The following is a 6,839-nucleotide window of genomic DNA, read 5'->3' on the forward strand; positions in this document are numbered from 1 at the left end:
GAGTTTGTTTGTGTCGCATTTCTTCTTTGCTGACTTGATAAGAAAAGAACAGATGAAAGGAGAAAATCCACTCCACACACATTAAATCTTTGTGTGTCAGGGCATCTGCAGCTCCTTAAAATGGCCCTAAACTCAGTATTATAAACGTTAGGCCTTAAAGATCATTAAATAGGTCATTAAATTTGAATTTGTTAGGTCTTAATTGTCTCAAACATTTTATCTAATTTCATTCTTTCTTTTTTTTTAAATCTTTTTGTCAACATGAGTCAGGCTCTTCTGTGTGAAGGTCTGCATTCCTGATGTTACAAATCATTAAACCCACCACTGAGCCTAACCCTGACCTTTTCTCCACACTTGGACTCAATTGTTGGCAAAAAAGTAGATGAACCTAATTCACTAATAACCATATTCCTACATAAAACCTATCTCTGCATAGGACCACATATACCCTTATACTTACCTGCAGTGCTTGGATAAGAAAATAATGATTTGTCCAAAAGTCAGTCATAAATTTGATCAAGAATTATCTTGAAAGGTCTTTAAAAGCATTAAAGTTAGGTGTCTGATGCCTGTTGACACCCTCTACGAGCAACAGTTGTCTTATAGAGGTCCATACATAAAAACATTAATAAAACAAATCCAAATATGTGATTTAAATTGTCCTCCTGCTGGTCAAGGGTGAAGGTTTTGTTTCAAAATTGGGGGCACACATGAAATAGAGTTTGGGCAGGTCCCCTGCCAAGAAATGTGCATCAAACACTTAACTTCCTGCTTTCTGGTGGATTTTTATACACCAATTTTAATTTTTATACACCAATTTTAGCATTTTCGTGATGTAAATGTCTTTAATTTTGTCAAAATAAATGCACATGCTCGAAATCTGCGCCAGTACTGCTGGCATACATTGTTCAAAATGGGCTTATGATGCTTTCTGAGCAGATTGTATTCACTGAATGAACTGACATGTTAGGTAACATTTGGTCACATGCTTCTGACGCTCAGAGGTAGAACGCTCACTGAACGCTCCTGTAAGGCTGCGAAAAACTGGGCCACAACAATTTGCCTCAGCAGATGAAAAGACTAAATCTTGGTGTTGGTAACTTTATTTTGACCCACTGGCCTACTTGTGCTTATAACAAAAATGTAGAACATTGATTGTTTTCCCACCTGGTGATGATAAACACCTGGAAATACGCAATAAATCCTTCACATGGTACTCGATATGCTGTTGCTGCTGCAGATGATTGTTGGTGGCTATTATTTGAACAAATACATATGAAATCTGATTTTTACATGCTTTATTTTCAGAAACAGACTTTTGGAGAATAACACATTAATCCAGGACAGATGAGGGATCGATGATTTTACAGTTACTTGGACACACAAATAGAATAACAACTAAAATGCAACAGATGCAAATCAGGTGAAATCTTACACTATGTGATTCTCAGGGGGACCTACTAACCTACTGTCCCTGTAAATTCAGATGGCGATTACATAAACCTGGCTGTGAAACTCTGACCCAAATTCATGGTCACAATGGTTCACAACCGTTCATGCACACATCCTCCAGATCCACATAAGCCTCAGAGGCTATCATNACTATGTGATTCTCAGGGGGACCTACTAACCTACTGTCCCTGTAAATTCAAATAGCGATTACATAAACCTGGCTGTGAAACTCAAGGTGACCCAAATTCATGGTCACAATGGTTCACAACCGTTCATGCACACATCCTCCAGATCCACATAAGCCTCAGAGGCTATCATGGACGGCTCATATTCAGTGTGTTGACAGAGCTGCTGCACGTATTCAACTTTAATGTAATTTAAACCCGATGAATAAATATGAGCGTACATGGATCTATACACAATCTTGCAAAAACACAGTTTATTCATTTCACTGTTTCCCAAGTGCAGGTGTTGTAAAAGCCGCCGTTGCTTCACAGGAGGCAAGGCTACACTGAAAATGGAAGTGAGAGACATTTATAGAGAGTTGATGTTGCCACTGCTTTGGGGGGGGGGTGGGGGAGCAGAGGTAGAGGGAGGTGTGGCTCATGACACACTTTGTTTTGCTCTACAGGCAGTGCACAACAGTGAACCTAGCGGTGAAACGATTTCGCTTATTGCCCCTTTAAATATTCAGAGTCCTAATAGGCGGTGGGCCGAAGCCGCGATTCCTTGTACTTAAACGATCCCTATCAGTGGAGGACCCAGATTTTTGTTGACAACTTCTTAAGTTTTCAATAAATCAAAAGAAAATTGTTGCCACCGGTACTTCTTGCACATTTTTGTAGATCGGTAACTTTATCACGTTACCTTTTTTACCGGCAAACAGAGCAGACAGCTACGTCCGGGGTCCGACATGTATGACGTGATTGTAGTTATCATCCAATGGGATGCTTGGAAAAAAGAAAAAAAACCTTGGAAAAATGGCGCTGCATGTAGAGCCATACATATATAGCCTAATAAGTCTCTTTCATGTCTTCAACGTGGTCTTTACACGTTACGGACTTTTTTTAAACAGTCTGTGTAGGTACCATGTATATTTTCTCTGTGAGCTTTATACAAAATAAACATATCTGATTTCACAAATTTGAGGTGTTATCTTGCTTGGGAACTTCACCTGTCATTTATCTGTCAAAATGATGAAACGTCATAAAAACGACCCTCCTCCCGACACTAGATTAAACTTTGTTGCTATTTTTTTATTTGTTTGCTAGCATTACATTAGCATAAGAAATGGAGTGCTGTATGCATATAATTCAGAAAGATGGACCAATCGCTCCTTTTACAGACACAGGATGGCAAAAATTTATTAAATCACTGTTTGAGTGGAAAGATTTAGGCACTGAAGAGAGTCTTATAGCTGAAGAGGCAGTGCAGAGATTTAACTCTCACAGCCAGGAACCTGCTGAATATGCTATACCAGCTAATGCTGGCTATCACAGGGACTGCTACATCCATTTTACTAATATAACAAAAATAAAACGAGCCTTGGGGCGTCGGTGGCTTTGTGGTAGAGCAGGCGCCCCATGTACAAGGCTGCTGCCGCAGCGGCCCGGGCTCGACTCCAGCCTGTGGCCCTTTGCTGCATGTCACTCCCTCTCTCTCTCCCCCTTTCACACTTGTCTGTCCTGTCAAATAAAGTCTAAAAATGCCCCAAAAAATATCTTTAAAAAAAATAAATAAATAAAACGAGCCCAGAAGAGAAGAGAAAAGGAAGCTTTAATTCAAAAGGAAAATGGAACAGAAGGTTGGTATCAAACATGCAGTGTGAAACTGTAAATGTGGATCTTGAACTTCAAATCTGAATCTTGAACGCTGAATCTGTGAACAAAGAAAAGAAATTAGGAGCTACAATGACATCCTCTCACACGATCAGGTTCTGACAACTCAAGTTTATTGTGCGTAATTCACTGTTCAGACATAAGCTTTGTATTTCACTCTACTCAAATGAGCAAAACCCTAGTCAAAATCTATTTGATAAATCAGATCACTGCATTCTCACCCACTTGATTCCATCACAGGAGGGAGTCATTTGCCCATCTAGCTGCAGTGAACACTGTTGAGATGAAGAAAAGTGCAACTTAAATTAAGCCCCTCACTCATTCACATCACTTCTGAAGTCCAATAAACCGCTCAGTAACATTCACAAACTACAATTAATTAAAAACAGCAAGGGGAAAACACGCAGTTGTTATTTCCATTTAATCTCAGATAAGGTGACCAGATTTCTGAAATGAAAATCAGGGACATTTCAAGTTCAGAGTACAGAAGTCATTAAATATTATTATGAAATAAAAAATGGGGGCAATTGCGGTTTCATGTATTTTGACAATTTTCAAAGAATGCAATGGACCACCGTGTCATTGTGGTCTACGGGCGTAAATGTTTTGTTTTTTATTTTCTTGTCATTAAAAAGGCCATTTCTTTTCCTCCTGCTTCCTTTTACTCTTCTATAACAACAGTATATGTTACTGTCAGTGAAATAAGTCTTCAGTCTGCTCCAACTCTGACTTTTCTCTTCTTTTGCCCTCATAAAATAGCTTCTGTCTTCTGTCCGTGGAGTAAATGAGTAAAAATATGGACAGCGCCACTCTGCCAATGCAACCCACATAGCGGTCACAGGTAGTACTGCATTAGTCAGTGCGCAACCAGAATCAGAGCTGTGGCGTCTATTTCACTTGTGTTTTTTTAATCCACAGTTGAAATTGGGGACATTTCCGGGGACAGCTCTAGCTCGGGACAGGTCAGCCAAATTGGGGATGTCTGGTCACCCTAATCTCAGATGATCTACTGAAATAACACAAAAGTAAAATCCCAACATTTTTATACAACTGCTATTTTCCCCCCAAATGAGGTAGGACAGAATAGTATGGGACCTATTTAAGAAAAATATGCAAGCATTAGTACTCCCTATTTCGGACACACAGGTACTAAGCCAATTATTAAAGCAACAGTATGTAACTGTGGCTGCGACACACGGCTTCGAAAACTGAAACTTAACCATGCACGTTTATGCGTCACACAAAACAGCAATTTTAGTAAAACCAGGTCATATTTTATGGAGAAAATGTCCTCTGGTTTCCCCTCTAATGTCCTAGACTGCTCGGCCTCAACTCTGTGATTCACGGAGGTTCCTGAAAGCAACATGTAGGCTGCCTGCAGACCGAAGCTGCAGCTGCAGCTGCAGCAATGGGTAGTTGGGGACAGCTCTGCTAAATAAAAGGCTGCAGACAGACAGAGCAGTCGTAGGACATCAGAGGGAAAACCAGAGGACATTTTCTCCATAAAATATGACTCGGTTTTACTAAAATTGCTGTTTTGTGCGACATATTAACGTGCATAGTTTAGTTTTTTGAAGCCACGGGTAGTGGTCAAAGTTACAGAGTGTTGCTTTAACAAGCACTACATATATGAATAAAGTATGTGTCTTCACATACAATAATTGTGATGTCACGACCCAGTGATGTAGGGGAATAAGAATGGTGCACAGCCTCAAACCAAGGTGAAGCCTGAATCTGTGGATGTCTTCTGTTTGTCTTTTAGTGCTAGAAGTAGCAACAGAGACAGAGGATGGTAAGGAAACTCTGGCAAAGACACGGGCTCTAAGATCACACACAAGTGACTTCCACACATCTGAGAGAGCACCACACCTGCTCCCAGTACAATGTTTGATTTGCAAACATGAAAAATACAGATATGAAGCACACAGCCGGAAGAGAATAAAAGAAAAACTTTCTCAGTGTGAAACACTCACTGCAGGGAAGTTACTTCTTGCTGCTGAAGAAAGACAGGATGAGAGTCTGCTTCTACACATTCGTGACAGGGACCTAGTGGCTGGTGAGGCACGATACCACTTCTCCTGTTTCAGAGACTACACACGGTTCCTGTCAAAAAAGAAAAGTGAGAACACAGAAAGTGTGTGTGATGACTCCTGCAGGATGGGAAAAAATGATGTAGCTTTCTATATAATGTATATGTTATGTTTTGTTTCTTTGTTACAAACTCTCTAATGCTACACATGTGATTTACAATCAGTTCAATCACTTTCCAAAAACCTTACTTTTTCTCTTTAGCTGTTAGCTCTCTTCTGCTGTTTCCATGGAGGTTATGTGAGGAAACAATGATTAAATGACAACATTGTTTACACATCATCATAGCGTGTTTGCTTGGTTTATGAGACTCAGTGATGTTGGTCAGCAGATACTCTAATAAACGTGCAACAATCCCAGTTATTTCTACCACAAGGACTTCAGAGACCTAACGTAACCCAATGAGAAATAAGATGCAAGCCACTTCAACTTCACTTTACCCGTAAAGTGCGTGAAGCTGCTAGCGAGCGCTTTTTGCTAAACGCTAACGTTACTTTTACACTTGCAAAACGTCACCATACGTTTGAACTCAATACTGTACAAAACACAAGTTGCAAGTCATGCATTTGAACTCAATACTGTACAAGGCAATCAAGTTGCAAACATGTTTTTAATAATATAATAACGTTACTTACTTGTCTCCGTCATGTCCATCTGCCGATTCCTCCGTTGAACAGCTGTGCTCAGTGTAGCTAAATTCGATTTCCCTCGAAATCTTAGCGTTCTATTGGTCAAACTGTTATAGTAGACTGCAGCCTTTGCCTGAATATTAAACAAACTTTAAATTATAATTGTTAAAAAATATGCAAGAATATCTAGTGGCAACAACCCGGATCTGATGAAGAATAAAATAATATTCACAATTTTACAAATCCATGTTATCCCTGCACGGGGATCATTACTTTGTAAAACTAATGCAGATACGTGGCTTCGGCCCACCGCCTATAAGTGATGCACATTGATTGAGTTTACATAAACTCATTACGATGACATTCACAGTTTGAGTTATTGTTAGTAACACAATGCATGAAAGTCTACAGAGGCCCATTCGGTCCCACTGCATTTATAACTCACCACCTGTATACAGTACAAACTTCATTTATAGTTCAAATAGCTCAGTACTGCACACTAATCAACTGTGAATGAGCTCATTTTGATTATCAATACATTTACTAAATAATCAATTAAAATAATTCCAAAATAAGGAGACAGAAAACTCTGTGACTGTATCATGTTTACATTGACTCTTAAAGGTTAGAGAGTTTAACAGAGGCAAGTCTGGGTGAACACTGCAACGCTTGATGACTGTGCCTGTGTACATGCATCGACACTGACCACCAAGGCCAAGCGGTTATTGCACTGGCTATTACACAACTACTTCTGTTGTGGGAAAAAGATCACAAGAGGCACGTCTGTTCTTGCACCACGGTTGCAAAAAAAAAAAAAAAAAAAAATCCTTGG

At 39.6% G+C, this 6,839-nt stretch overlaps 1 long non-coding RNA gene across 1 annotated transcript; it reads right to left on the reverse strand.

The window, feature by feature from the left end:
* Positions 1-3,209: 3,209 nt before the first annotated feature.
* LOC126386369 (uncharacterized) lies at positions 3,210-6,086 on the reverse strand. The gene is made up of 4 exons (XR_007569492.1): positions 6,014-6,086; positions 5,264-5,393; positions 3,512-3,565; positions 3,210-3,330 (listed from the first exon to the last, which is right to left on the reverse strand). It is a non-coding gene; the product is annotated as an uncharacterized LOC126386369 (long non-coding RNA).
* Positions 6,087-6,839: the final 753 nt, after the last annotated feature.

This window comes from Epinephelus moara, chromosome 24, assembly GCF_006386435.1.
Source record: "Epinephelus moara isolate mb chromosome 24, YSFRI_EMoa_1.0, whole genome shotgun sequence".
In the NCBI taxonomy this organism is placed as follows: Eukaryota; Metazoa; Chordata; class Actinopteri; order Perciformes; family Serranidae; genus Epinephelus; species Epinephelus moara.